The 13910-nt window shown below is 45.7% G+C and overlaps 1 protein-coding gene across 3 annotated transcripts in view; it reads left to right on the forward strand.

The window, feature by feature from the left end:
- Positions 1–13910, forward strand: part of EEIG1 (estrogen-induced osteoclastogenesis regulator 1) — a 37529-nt gene that overhangs the window by 2878 nt on the left and 20741 nt on the right. The window lies entirely within an intron of this gene.

Raw genomic sequence — 13910 nt, forward strand, 5'->3', positions numbered from 1 at the left:
TGTCCCTACTCCTGCTACTAATTGCTAATAAAAATTTGCTTTCTTTCCAACTATGCACATAGATTATCACCAGCAGTATGCAAAAGCAAATTCCATAACAGCCCGGACTTGCTTTCTTTCTGCCTCAAGATGTGAAGGAAGCCTTCACTGGCTTTCAAAACTTGTTTTTTTGCTTTTCTGAGTGGCTGCTCAGTTTTAAAGGTACAGGATTAGTTTGTGCTAGCTGTTAACTGCTTTATCCCAGAGCTAAAGCCTGGTTTGGTCTGGTTTTCCCCTTTGTGGTGCTGCACGCTGAGTTTTCTCATTTCAGGAGAGATTATTTTATTGGGCAAGCGTAAAACACTTCTGTCTTGCAAACAGAAGTGGTAGGGCGTTGGTCAAAGCTTGGTTTTTCTTCCAGAGACACAGTGCAACCTCATCTGAAGTCTGTAGAAGCTGTGGGTGTGGAAGACCTCCAAAAATGGACTTTGAATTAATTTCTCTTTTGAAGAAAATCTATCAAAAGAGCTTTTCCTTACAGTGTTCTCCCCTGAGGCTAGATCCTTGGGTTTGGTGGAAGCAGCTTATCTAAGGAATTCAAACAGTATGTGAACTTGGAAAGAAATTAACCCCTCTGCTTCCTGGAGTCATAATAAAATGAGTTGAACTGGAGGGTGTCTCAGGAAAAGCCTATGTTGAGAAATGTCGATCTCCCTCTCCTTGTCATCCCTGAAAGCAGCTTCTAGGAGCCGTCGCTGGGGTTTGCTGATGCTGCCAGCCGTTTGGGTTGCATTGGGTTGTTTTCTGAGCTGGCTGGGGTTCAGCAGTTTGCTCAGCGTGGTGCGTTGCAGATGTGTTCCAGCAGCGAAATCATCTGTAATTTAAACCAAACACATACATTACTCTCAACCCGGCTCGCTTGCTTATAAACGAGCAAAGGGGAAGTAGGCTGTTGGGTTTGCCGCCTTTCCCCTAACCTGTCTGTACTCTAACTGAAAGCACATGGAAACCTGTTCCTGCTTGAAAAGTTACGGGTCTCAGTGGTATTGAGTCATTTGACCTTTTCCAAGTATTTTCCCCTGTTGCAGTTAGAGAAACTTCAGGAGGGGTGAATTTCCAGGAACGGTGAGCAGAAGAGTTGCCATGTGGAGAGGCTTCCAGACCGTGCCTTGGCTCTGCTCTATGCTCCTCTAGTCATTTCCACGACCTTTTTGGTACTCTTTGGATCTGGGGAAAGATTAAAGGGAAGGAGATGCTGTGTCCGTGTTGTGTTAGAAGCCTGTACATTATTTAGGATCTGTGATTGTTTCTCTGAAATCAACCACTTCCAAAAACGATTGCGTTTGAGGTTGTAATGTCTGTCAGGTCATCTTATGCGACCTGCTTGTGTAAAAAAAGTTTGGTGTTTGCTCTACGGCCAATTTGGGCTTCTTCTGCGGTCTGTGGCAGTAGGAGGTATGCAGCTATGATCGAGCAGACCGGTAGCTCTTTCTGCCCCTGAGTTTTCAGAGCACTGATCTGAAGAAGGCGTCCTGTGTCATTTTGGAGTCTGTAAACGGGAGGGAGAAGTAGGTATAGGAACCCTTCTTCATAGGACACACTAAATCAGTTTTCTTTTTTCTCGATTAAGTGACCTATGATGTGGAAAGAAGAGTGGTGTCTCAGAATATAAGAATCTCCAGAGACAGATTCTTCAGGTTATTTACAATAGACTTACTTGGCAGCTTGTGCACGTCTGTGGCGAGAGGTGGGGATGCGATATATCCAGTGAGTTGCTAGGTGGCACCGGGTCAGTTTGACCTGTGAGCAGAGCAGAAGTGGGAGGCTGTACGGCCAGCTCCCGTCAGCCCGTCCCGGTCCCAAGTCCGCTTCAGCCTGGGTTGCAGGTACCTGCTGCAGCCTGGTGCTGTGGGTCCGCGGGGCACACGCCGGGCCGGGACCCCCCTCCCGGCTGTGAGCTGCTCGCACCTCCTCTGCCCAGGCTGGGACAAAGCAGCCTGGCTGGAGGGGAACCTGTCTGAAATGCATTAAGACTTAATGGTCTTAGGAATTCAAGGCACTCTGGAAAAGGTCCAGATCCTGTCAGCACATTCAGTTTTGGGGACCTGCCCCTCTTGGGTTTTCTGGTTGGTTTGGTTTTTTTTCTTGCAGGCAGGTACCCTTTTTTCACACTCGCTGTGCTCAGGCCTTGCATTAAACCGTGGGTATTTTAGTCACTAAAGTTGCAGCTGTAAATATGCTTTTGTTTGTCCTTTCCCCTCCCTTTGTAAAGTCTCCTTATGCTGTGGCAGGGCTTCTGAGGATAAGACTCGCCCGTTTCAGTTTACCGTGCTCTGCATGAAAAGCATCTATTGTCTGTGGGTTTATCGCCCTGCCATGGGATTACAGAAGTTGGCCTTCTGAAAATGCATCTGAGCCAGGTGTAGGCCAGGCAGGTGCTGTATTTCCCCAAGGAGAAGTACTGGTATATTCCTTGAATAGTATTAATCCAGATACTTAAATAGCACAACCGCCAGTGAATTCAGTTGCCTCCTGAATATCTTTAAAAATAGCAGACACAGAGCAGTAGGGATGTATTCATGGCAACCGTTTTTGTGAAGCAGATGGGCTGCTGCGTTTTGTACCAGTTTGAAGCTTTTTGGGGGGGTGTGCGTCTTTGTTCCTAGAGAGATGATACGATAAGCTCATCGGGAGGTTTCGGATCCGTGGATCAGCGCAGGCAGGAGCCTGGATGTCCAAATGAGTGCCTAAAGCTACAGCTTTAGGGACTACAGCTGACGTGGTACATACATGTCCATCTTTGGGTATCACAGAAGAGGAAGACTTGATTAAATCCCCCCTCCTCCCCTTACAGTGTCAGTTAATGTTGAGTGACAGCCAGATGCTCTTTACCTCGGTGCTGATTGATTTCTGGCTGAGTGTTGGCAGCGAGCGTTGCTGGTGCATGATGTGAAGGAAGTGGAAAGCCAGGTGTTATCCACAGACTCCTGACACTTCATCCTACGTTGTTCTGTTAGCGTGCCAACAGTTTCACTCTGGTATTTCTGGATTTGAAGGAAGGGATTGTACTCTGAAACCCCCTGGCTGACTCTATAGGAAAGACTGTTTTGCATGAGTTGAGCAACTTTGAGGGCATTTCCCACCTTCCTCATTGTCTTCTGAAGGCACCTCAGACTGTATTTGCTTTGGGACCATGCTTTTCCAAGCATATGCAGCATTTCAGCTTGGTTTTCTGATCCTGCCACTCCTGCACCAGTTTGAACCAAAGAACATAGTTAGTCTTCTGCAGCCCAGCAGCTGTTTGCATGCAGGCTCAATCTGGGAAGAGCTGACTCTGTTAGGGTGGTCTGGCCTCAAAGTATTTTGGTTCTGTAAGCCTGAACTGAGAATGTTCTTAGCCTTGCAATTTTTAATTGAGTAAGAGTGAAAGGCCACTTCCTGCGCTGCATGCTTTGTGTGTGTGTGTGTGTGTGTGTGTGTGTGTGTAAAGCTGCATCCAAAAAGCCAAAGGAAATGCTGATATTTGGGGAGGCACCTCATACCGATAGCTCCCTGTGGACTGAGGTCAGCTTTTGTGTAAGTGTGGCTTTGTCATCCTTATGTAGGTACAGACCTAAAGCTACTTGCTTTCCTCAGTTGGCAGGATGCAAAGCATCACTATGTCTTAGTGGTATACACAACTCTTTCATTTCTGTAGGACATAAATAAAGGGGGAGAGGCATTGCCCTGCTAACACTTGGCTGGTGTTCTGGGTTCAGAAACCTTTGTGAAGGGAGGTGCAAGTCATCCCACCTCTGAAATGCAGCTGTGTCTCAGTGGTGAGAGTTAGAAATCAACTAATTCACTGTCTGTACGTAAATAGTCACTGTGCCTGATGTTACAGGATCCTTCAGGTTCACCATGTTTGGCTCTTTCGGACTGGAAAATTGTTAACTGTTTGGTTAATCAGAGACTAAAGAACTCATTCAGCCCAGTTGAGATCTAAATCGTCACCACTGTCTGCCGTAAAACAAAGGTTAGGTGACTAAATAGTTTCTTCTAGAGTCAGCGTCCCCAGGAGGGGAAGAAAACTAGCTGTAGTGAACAGAGAGGATCGCAGGCTGAGTTCTGCCTCTTGATTTGAGGAGGATTGCCAGGGTGTAGTAGAGGAAGGAACTTGGTTGTGGCTCTAAACTGTTCTCCCGGTTCCATATTTTAGGACGACGTGCGCTTGGCTCCATCCTCTGCTAGAGCACGTGTTTTAAAAGTGCTTTTGTTGCAAACATGTCTGAAAATGTAGACCTTCCCTATGTATAAATATATTCCTAATATACAGATCGGGAGAGCGAGTTCTAATGCTCCAGAGCAGCTTCACATGCTAACATCCTTCTTTCCTAGCTGCAGCCTCAGGAGTGGGCCGGGGGTGTTAGTGGAGGAGGCATTTGAATACAGCCTCTAGAAATTATCTGCAATAAAATATAACCTAGTTCAAGATAATATTAAGGCACAGTACCTGCACTGCTTACAGCTTACATCCTGAAACAAATACAGAGAAACTAGATGAGAAAGATGAGAAAAAGGGGTTTCATTCCAGCAGTGTAGCTAAATGTAGGTGAAAGTCGTGAGAGCAGAAGCAGTGGATGAGGTTTAACCTCTGGCAAGTTAAGGGTGTTGGAAAAAGTGCAGAAGTGATACAGCACCGCAAGGTCCCGGCACCAACCATCTTAAGCTGCACTTTGAAATTGCAGAGCATTTCTTTCACCTTTTCTGGGCTCTGGCTGCTACACCTGCAGAGTCCAACCGCAGAGGCTTTGGGGTGGGTTGATTTGCTTCATGCCGGACTTGCCTCTTCCTGTCACCGGTGACCGCGTTGGAGCCTGTCGCAAGACGGGCAGAATTACGTTAAAACTTTCCTGCCACGGGGGCTGTATCCTGTTGAGTAAAGAACGGTCTCTGTTCATGCTCTGACTCCTGTTCTGCCTGCTGTTGCTCAGGCAGGGGCTGCTTTGTTGACCAGAAGCTGTAATCTAAAGCTCTGTAACCGATACGCTGTGTGTACAGCATCAGTAAATATGTTCAGATACAGCCAGCTTTCAAACTTCCCCCTCATCGCCGATTCTGAACTGGCATTGCTTTGACAGCTAACTCTTAGCAACAGCCTTATCTGTGTGACTTAAGTAGCCCTTGGCTCAAAAAATTACTCACTGGAAATTAATGTTCTACTTCGAGACTGGGGCCCTGGGGCCCGCTTGATTTACAGGGTGGCAATACTATCAGCTCTGGCTGAGGACAAGGAGAGGTAGGAGAGGGTGCCCCCCCGCCCTTTAAGACATGTATTTATTTCTGAAATACAGGGCAAAACCTAAATGGCTTCCAGTCTGTTTATTCTTTGTGCTCTTGAGCTGCCATCAGTGTTGACTCTAGCTTTGTAGCTGTATTTCAGAGGAATTCATGCATGCCTTCGGGAGCCTGTGGTCTCACTGCACAGTGGTTGGCATTTTAATAGGCCATAAGCTGCCAATGGCAAGTCGTTCTGGTACCAGTTGCTAGATAAATGAGGTAGGTACAGATTTATTTCTTATTATTATTTTATTGCAGGAAGCTACATCTGGTAGTGTTTCGGGAAAGAACCCAGTGTCTCCCTCAGATCAGAAACCTCCCTCTCTTCAGGGCTAGTCTGCATGCTCGCAAGCCTGACGGAGTGGGATGGTGAGCTCTCGCAGCACCCACCTGCGCTTGGCTCTGTAAGGTCTCATCCGTGCAAGGACAGACGGATGTGGCTCTGTATGTGGCCTCCCTTTTTCAAACAGGATATGTTCTATATCCTCTGTGGGCTGCCAGCTCTGTGCTAGGCTTGCAGCCTGCCCTGCAATGGGTCAGGAATTATTTTGCAGCTGTGGCTTGTTGTGTAATAAAACAGAAGCCTTTAGGAGTGCCCTGGACCAACATTTGGATCTGCTTGTTTTTTTCTGTAATGGCCTGTGACCTCGTATCAGTAACCTGTGCTGTAAAGGTGATTATTTCAGGTGTTATTTCACTGGTACACCCCAGTACCAGCTGCTTACCCTGCAGGATGAGAGGCTTTTTTTTTTTCCCCCTTGCAGTTTATTCATGTTATGCCAAGTGCACTTGCTGGGAGACATGATACACATCGCTATCGTAACTCCGGACTTGGCATCATGATCTCTCTGGTACCGTACAGTGGGACTCAGCATCTCATTTTAGTGCTTGGGTTTGAAAGGCACTTCCCACTAGACAAACAGTTGTGCCTGTGTTCACTGGATGAACGGCTTTCTTGTTTGGTGTATTTTTAATCTGATGAGCAAGAAAGGGAATTGTTCTGCAGGATTTGAGATTGCTGATCTTCATGGATGTCATTTTCACGTGCTTCTCTTGAGTCTCCCATGTAGCTCAATTGATAAGGCTGAGGTGAGGAAATGGGACTGGGTTATGGGGATGAGGAAAAAAATTAAGAGGAAGCACATGGAGACTAGAGGATTGAGAGGAGGCAAGTGTGGAAGAGACAGGATGTTCTAGAGAAGCAATAGCATATACAGTCTGTGTAACGAATGCTTTCCCTGTGGATAGAAAGTAGCTGAGCTGGCAAGAGAGCAGGATTATGCCTTTCCTTTGGCTGAATTTATCATACTTCATTGGTGAGAGGAGGCCTTGAAGGAGGTCCCATGTTGTAGTAGGAGATGGGACTGAAGCTAAAAATACTTTTATGGCTGTGTGCTGTATTCTAAATAAGAAATGAACACTGTCTGTTGAGCCTGAAAGCACTGAGGGTGCTTACATGGGAGGAAGGAAGAGAGTATATGGATTTACTGTCCTGGAAGGGCTAGAAAGCTGCAGCACTAATTAGCAATGCAGCTTTAGAGACCTACAGAGACCATCACCCCTGCACGTGGTCGGTAACTAGCCTGAAATGTGCTTGCTGAAATAAACAGCTAAAGCTAGAAAACTTTCTTTTGGGATTGCCGCTTCCTAGGGCTGCATGCTTGCCTCAATGAGGCAAGTCCCTTCTCTTGCCATTCAGTGTACCAAATGTCGAAAATGAAATTTAAGGTCTTGTTTAGTGCCTTTCAGAAATTACCAAGCTTTATGCTCCAGTCTGGCTTTGCCAATGGACGAGCAGATCAAGGAACCCATAATACAAAACCCTGTGAAAGGGATGTGGCCTCAGGGTTTCCATTTGGGGTAGTCACATACCTCCATTTTTGCTTCCAGAGTAAAACTTTGTACGAAACGACTGCAGCAAGATGTTTCACTAATGGATATTGGGTTAATGATCAACAGAGACTCCCTCAGCCAGACCGGTCGGCACATGCCTACCTGTGCTCCTGCGCTGCAGCTGGAGTTTTCATTCCTCCTGAAATGCAAGTCGTGAGCATAAGGAGTACAGAACTGGGAGGCCAGAGTGAACCCTGCCGAAGGTTTCCGATTGCCTTGTTCTCTGTCCAGTCACTTTTGTTTCCAGTCCTTAAGGGATAATATTGCTCATCAAAATGAAAATGCAAATGGCCAGGAGAGGGGGAAGGAAAGGATTGTCTGGAAAAACTCAGGCTTAGAGAATTATTTTTTTCCCTGGCCTTGTATCATACTCTTTCAGGCTTTATCCATGCTTGAAACAGCAAAGATGAGGTTGAGTGTGGTATCATGGTTTTCAATGGATTTTTGTTTGCGTGTGTACAGGTTGGGGAGAGGGTTGCCACCTTGGCTGTGTTTTCATCATGCTTTTTCTGTTTCTCTTGCTAGTTCCTGTTCTTCCCATCATTGCCTAGGCTGTGCCTGCGTGTCACAGAATATAAGGGAGGAATCTAGGATATTTATAATTCAGCAATCTTTCCAGATCTCTTAATGCTCCATTGCCCTGGAATGGAGCAATAGTTCTAGCGTTCACACTTTGACGTAGACTTGCTGTACCAGGTCAGCCCCCGCTAGTGTCCTGTTTCCAGACTAAGCTGTAAGGGCTGTTCAAGAGGTAGTCTGCTTGTCTCTGTTACAGATTAATTACGCACTCACCCCTCTGTAGGAAAGCTCTTTTCCTGGCCTCTATCAGTGGCCTGCTATGTTTTATCTCATAGTTCGGTAACACCAGGCAATTGCATCTGCATAAATGTTAAATTCCTTTCAAGTGCAGTGCTGCTCGTCTTCTGCCTTCAGTAGCCTGCAGTGCTCCTTGCCGCCAGGGAAATTCTGTGTTGTGGAGGAGTGTATTTCCTATAACTGTTTCTTACATTTGCTGCCTTTCTGCTTTGTTGAATACACTTTTTCTGCTGTACTGGGAGTAGCTGATCATGCTCTGTTTGGCCACTGTTCTCTTTTAAGGTCCGTTTCTGAAGTAAGTTTATAGCAGTGACTTTTCCTGCTTTCCGTGCAAGTACGTCTGTTCTTTCAAAACAAATCTGCACGTTGTCTTCCCTCCAGAAGAGACGCACACACATCTCCAATGTCATTTGCTCTCAGTAGGGGAGAATCGAGGGAACGTGTCTGAATGCAGCTGGTAGTGACAGCCACAGAGGAGGTAAAAACTCTCTGATCCTCAGAAACCTGCTCCTGGCAACTGAGCAGTGGGAGCCTGTGCTAACATCTCCCAGGGGCTTAACCAGCACCAACTGCTGTCGCAAAATGGAGAGCTCTCCCATATTCTGCTTTTAACCAAGATGTAATTTATGAAATTACCTTTCTCTGATTAGGACAAGTTGCATCGTGAGATGTTGGTCTTTCTTGGAGAATTACGTTTGTCTGGAGCTGTGGCTCCAGAGGAGCAAAAGCAGCTCTAAGTGCTCTGTGTCAGGCCCCTTTCTCTCCCCTCCTCCTGCTGGCTCTGGCACCACGGCGTAACACCAGGTCTGGCACACTTGGGATTTGGGGCAGAAGGGAAGGGAGAGCTGGGACTGGCAGCGTCTAGAAATCCCAGCCCGTCACCACCAGTATGGTGATGAGTCAGGGGGCAGCAGGCTTTACTCAGCAGCCTTTTTTAATTTGCAAACCTCTTCTGCTAAGTAGCCTTTTTGCTGATAAACCCTAACAGCGATAGATATTGATGGAGGAGACTGAGGCTCACTGTGAACATGTCGGTACCTTGTCCTTAAAACCAGTGACCTGGTTTGTACTGCTGAACAGTGCCTTTATAAAGGCACCATTATAAAACACCTGTATTCACCGTGGAATGGAAAAGCTGCTGTTAACATATAAAGGGCTTTCTCCTGGACTATTGTATTGGTTTTGACTAAATGTATACCCTATAGAAGTGACTCATAGGGGAACATGTCTGAGCACGGTAGGGTGTTACCTCTTGGGACTAAACCTACTTTTAGCACCAGGGTTGACTTCAGGCAGCTTATTTACTGAAGGGCTCTTCAGCATACTTGAGCCAAATTAGTACCAGTGATGTTACATCACATGGTATTAATGACATTATTCCAGAAATGAACTTGGCCTTATGTGCAGGTTAATTTGCACTATAAAGACTTCTCGGGTGCAACTATATTGGCAAACTCTCCTGGTTGAAACAGGGCTGATATTGGCAAAAAAATGTTACTTAAGTATTCTGGCATCAGTATGTCTTCACATGCCATGAATCTGCCTTAGAGGCAAAAAGACTTGTCTCTGTGTACATCACTTGAGTCAGGGATGTTCCTAGCCTTGTGTCGATTCCTTTCAGGGTTTTCATTTTCCAGATTTACTATCCCAGCAAGGCCCTGGAATATTGAGTTGACCCATGTCTTGATTTTTCTCATCTTGGCGGGTGTGTGTGGATTTTTTTTTGTTTTGAAAGGTAGCTTTCTTTTTTCTTTATAAAAGCATCTTGTTTAAAAACACACCTCTCTCGTGTCATGGAGTTGTAGGCATCTCTTGTACCCTGTGTGGTAGGGATATTATCAGTTCCCTGTGCTGGAGTTTACATTGCTGTCTTTCTTCACTAGGAGTTTAAATTTAGTCAGCAAAAGGCAAATCTGGAATCTCTCAGAATGACAGCTAACACTTAGGGGATGAAGAAAGTTTATAAATATATCAGCAACGGATAATCGGTGAATCTTCATTTTACATCTACAGTCTGCCAGAACTGAAAAGGCTTTCCAAGCTACAGTGTGATGCAGAAACATGTATTGCCTCTGAAATACAGTGGGTTAATCTACCTTAATCTTATAAGCATCTGTGCAGAACAAACCTTAGAGTTTTTCTGAAGCGTTTGGGACCTTCTGAAGCTTTAGTTCCTCTATCTGTTAGAACCACAGGGGAGATTTGAATTGCAATTTGTCCCAAGGGCAAACGGGCCCTGGGAGAGTCAGGATTTTTTTTTTTTCCCCCCGTTTTAACTTTTGTGGTTTTTACTGTGCAATCAACTTGGTAATGAGCCTGAAGACCCCTGCTTCTGTGCCCCCCATCCCCCAGTTACATGGAGGTCTCTCAGCTTGGGTTTGCTCATCCCCGGTATCTCCAGCTGACTTGGCCGGAGGCATAGGTAAGAGTTCAGGAGCCCTTTTAGTTATGTTGTTCCCTGCCTGTTTTACACATAGAGCACATTTGATTGTTCAGTGGTCATAGTTGTGGAAAATCAGATCTGAAAGGTGTTTATGCCCAGAGTTAGGTACGTTCTTCAGAGTGTGCTGGGTGTGAACTGCAAGGTAGCCCAGTCTTCTGCAGCACAGAGCAACCGCGGGAGCAAGAGGAACAACACATCCGAGACAGACTGGAGAAGGCAGCGCCAACATACAGCAACCTGAGTGTAGCAGCTGGTGGCCGACCTGGGCAGACCCAAGGGAAATCTGCAGTGCAGACCTGTTCTTGCTTCTGTAACTGAAATCCTTGTGAATTTGCTTGTGAGGAAAGCACTGGTGGTGGACTTGGCAGCCTGGCATGTGGTTCGTTCTTGGCTAATCCAGTTCCAACGTAGTCTGTCAGAACAATAGAAGTAGGAGTTGGTGTGGTGACTCAGTGCATGATCAGAGTTCAAAAAAAGCAAATGCGTCTTTCAGTGTTCAATACGCACGTTATTACAGACTTGTGTTTCAGTAACTGAGTCATCTATCCAGTTATTCCTTTCTTTACGCTTAAGAGTTTGGTTCTTCTTTGCTTGTGATGTTTTTGCTCCTGGCACACGTCCCTGGCCTCTGACCAAAAAGAGCTTGTGCTCTGTAGATGTGGCAAGAAGTCCTTGGATATGTGCTACTTCGGGTTGGTCTGTCTTCAGCACAGTGTGTAACAGTAGATGTATTGAACAGCATTTACTGTTACAGTCCCTTCTTGTCCTTGTTTTCCTGATGTCTGGCTGGCTTTTCTTTTCTTCAAGATGACAGAATGTAAATTATAAATACCTCAAAGCAGACTGGCTCTGCTGGGCACGTCCTGTCCGTAAAGTGCCATGTACACGTCCCTTACTGCTCTGCAGCTGAGTCTGTTAGAATTATTTCCCCTTGCCTTCTCCCTGCTCCACCCTTACTTACCCTTCCAAAACTCATCTGACTTGTTCTATAGCTTAAGTTTTAAAGGGTCGTTATTCTGTGACTTTCTTTCTCCGTTTGGCACAATTTTTATTTCATTATGCAACTTCTGCTGTAGCACTCGGTCACCAGCTGCGTGCTATTTTTTAATAACTTCCATTGTTTCTCACAGTATTTTTAACAGTTCATGTTAGGAGGAGCTTAAAGGTTTTGAGATTTAGATACAAGGAATGGTTGGAAATATTTTTTCCAAAATAACCCCCAATGCTAGGTTTTAGAAGCCCTGGAGGTACTGGAGAGCATGGCTACCCAGTGCGGTGATCTGGAGTACGTGAGATGGACTGCACTGGAAAACTCTTGCCTATGGGACATTCTGCGCGAGGTGCAGGATTTCATGTCTGTCACTTATAAAAGACACATGTCTGGATGCACGTGACTGGAGTCCAGACATAACTGAAGTACTGCCTTTCAAAGGAGCTGTTAATACACAACGAGGAATGCTGATGCTGGAGGGTTTTCTGCTGGTGATTGACTGCCATCCCCATTCTCCAGTAGGTATTATCGCTCCCTGGCTTGTACTGGTGGACCTTTATCAAGATTGATCACTGCCTTGGAGGGAACTGTAATAGGCAGTTCAAAAGCTATGCTTCTACAGAAATAGGCTTCTTCTGGAAATAAGGTTAAAGCATAAAAAGTCAATCACTTGCCTGTGATACCAGCTTATTCCTAAGGAGGATTTCTAAATCATTCTTTGTATCCTGTTTTTATTTCATGCTCGCCTCGTTCGTTTTGCTCCACTTCTTTCCTCGCCTGCCTTTCACATACTTGGTGCTGTCGTCGTCCCCTGTCCCCCAGTAAAACAGTCTTGACTGTTCCTCACCTTAGTTTCTCAGCTGTGGCTGAAGTTTCTTCCATTAGCTTTTTTCTTTCCTGTACAGTTGCTGTTGATCCTTTTTCCTTTATTTGTCTCTTCTCCAGTCAAATAGGGATTACGCAGGCTGTGCCGTTAACTGCGTAAGTGGAATCTAGTGCCCTGAGCTGACTTTCCCCTCCTCCTGCTTCCCCGTTCGCTCTTCCCCCACCTCCCCAAGTGCCAGCAAACGGCAGGAGTGGATGTATGTCCATCTCCTGGTGTGAGGCAGAACGGAGCAAGCATCGTGAAGCCCTCCAGAAGCGTTGGAGCTTGCCTTGTTGCCCCCAAAAAATGCTGGATCGTGTGAATGCTTCATTCTAAAAGCGTTGGTGTTCAAATTTGGCATTTAGAGAGCCCATACATATCTCCCCTCTGCTGTGAATGAAGAACTAAATTGACAGGTATAAGCTGACGCCCAGAGGGGGATGTGGGTAGGTGTCCTTCTCCACCACGGGTCATTGGAATGGATTTGCTGGGAATTCAGAAGTGGATTTCGCGAGTAGGTGGTGGATGTGATGACCTTACTGCTGAACCCTTGTTTAAAACACTTGCAGTAAAACATCCAAATAAGACTTGTTTCAGATGACAAAGGCTTGCTTAGTTCTCCTAGTAACACAGTCTGCATCATCTGTCTCTGAGCCATTTTTCCATCATAACTGCTAATGTCTACTACACAACAACCAGCACTTGTCAGCTGGAGAATACGGGGTTGTTTGCAGTGGGGGAGACGTCCAGCTCTTTGGGTTGGCAGTTGTTCTGGTCAGTGATGTAAGGCCAGTCAAAACAGAGTAACATTATTGTTGAGAGCTACTTGCAGCCCTTTCTGTTCTTCTGCTCAGGGAAGGCAAAACCCCTCCATGTAAATAACTTGCTGTAAAGCACTTGTATAGCTCCAGGTTAAACTCTCTTGGATTTCCATGCATTGTGTATCCAGCTGGGTTTTTATGATCCTGTATGGTGTTCCCCAAGGAATATGGTGTGTCACCTGTCATTCTTGGGATGCGTTTCCACTGAGCTCCCCAGCACTGATTGCTGCATCGTGTTTGCTTCTGCTTTCTACCTGTGTTTGGCCTACATGAACTTGATAACAAGATAAAAAAGACAGCAGCTCTAAGCCTTTACTAATGTGATACATTCCCACGCTGCTGTTCGGTGTGCTGTCTGCCGATGGTGCATCTTGTTCACTGTTGATTTCTCTCCTTTTCCTTGCCAGGCATCTGGATTGGCAAAGCCTCAGAGCTGCAGTTTTCTTTAATAATATATGTGCTGCGGTGAAGTGCCCTGTCCTAAGGCCATTATTTGGGGGTACCTACAGGTTCTGGATCATATATATCTAAACCAGCTAATGGCTAAATGAAGGCTTACTTTCTATTATATATATATATATATATATATATATGTTCACCCACCTTTGTCTTTTCTATGCTTCATAGGCAGTGATTAGGCCCTTGATTTGTAGCAGGACCTGCTGTGTCTGTAGGATGGTATAAATTTTGGCATGCTGTGAGCACAGTGGTGTGAGTACTGGTTACTGACCCTGAGCATCTTAGAAAGTCAGTTTTGAAACAGGTTTTTCAGGGACTTTTCCT

This window comes from Mycteria americana, chromosome 17 (assembly GCF_035582795.1).
Source record: "Mycteria americana isolate JAX WOST 10 ecotype Jacksonville Zoo and Gardens chromosome 17, USCA_MyAme_1.0, whole genome shotgun sequence".
Lineage (NCBI taxonomy): Eukaryota > Metazoa > Chordata > Aves > Ciconiiformes > Ciconiidae > Mycteria > Mycteria americana.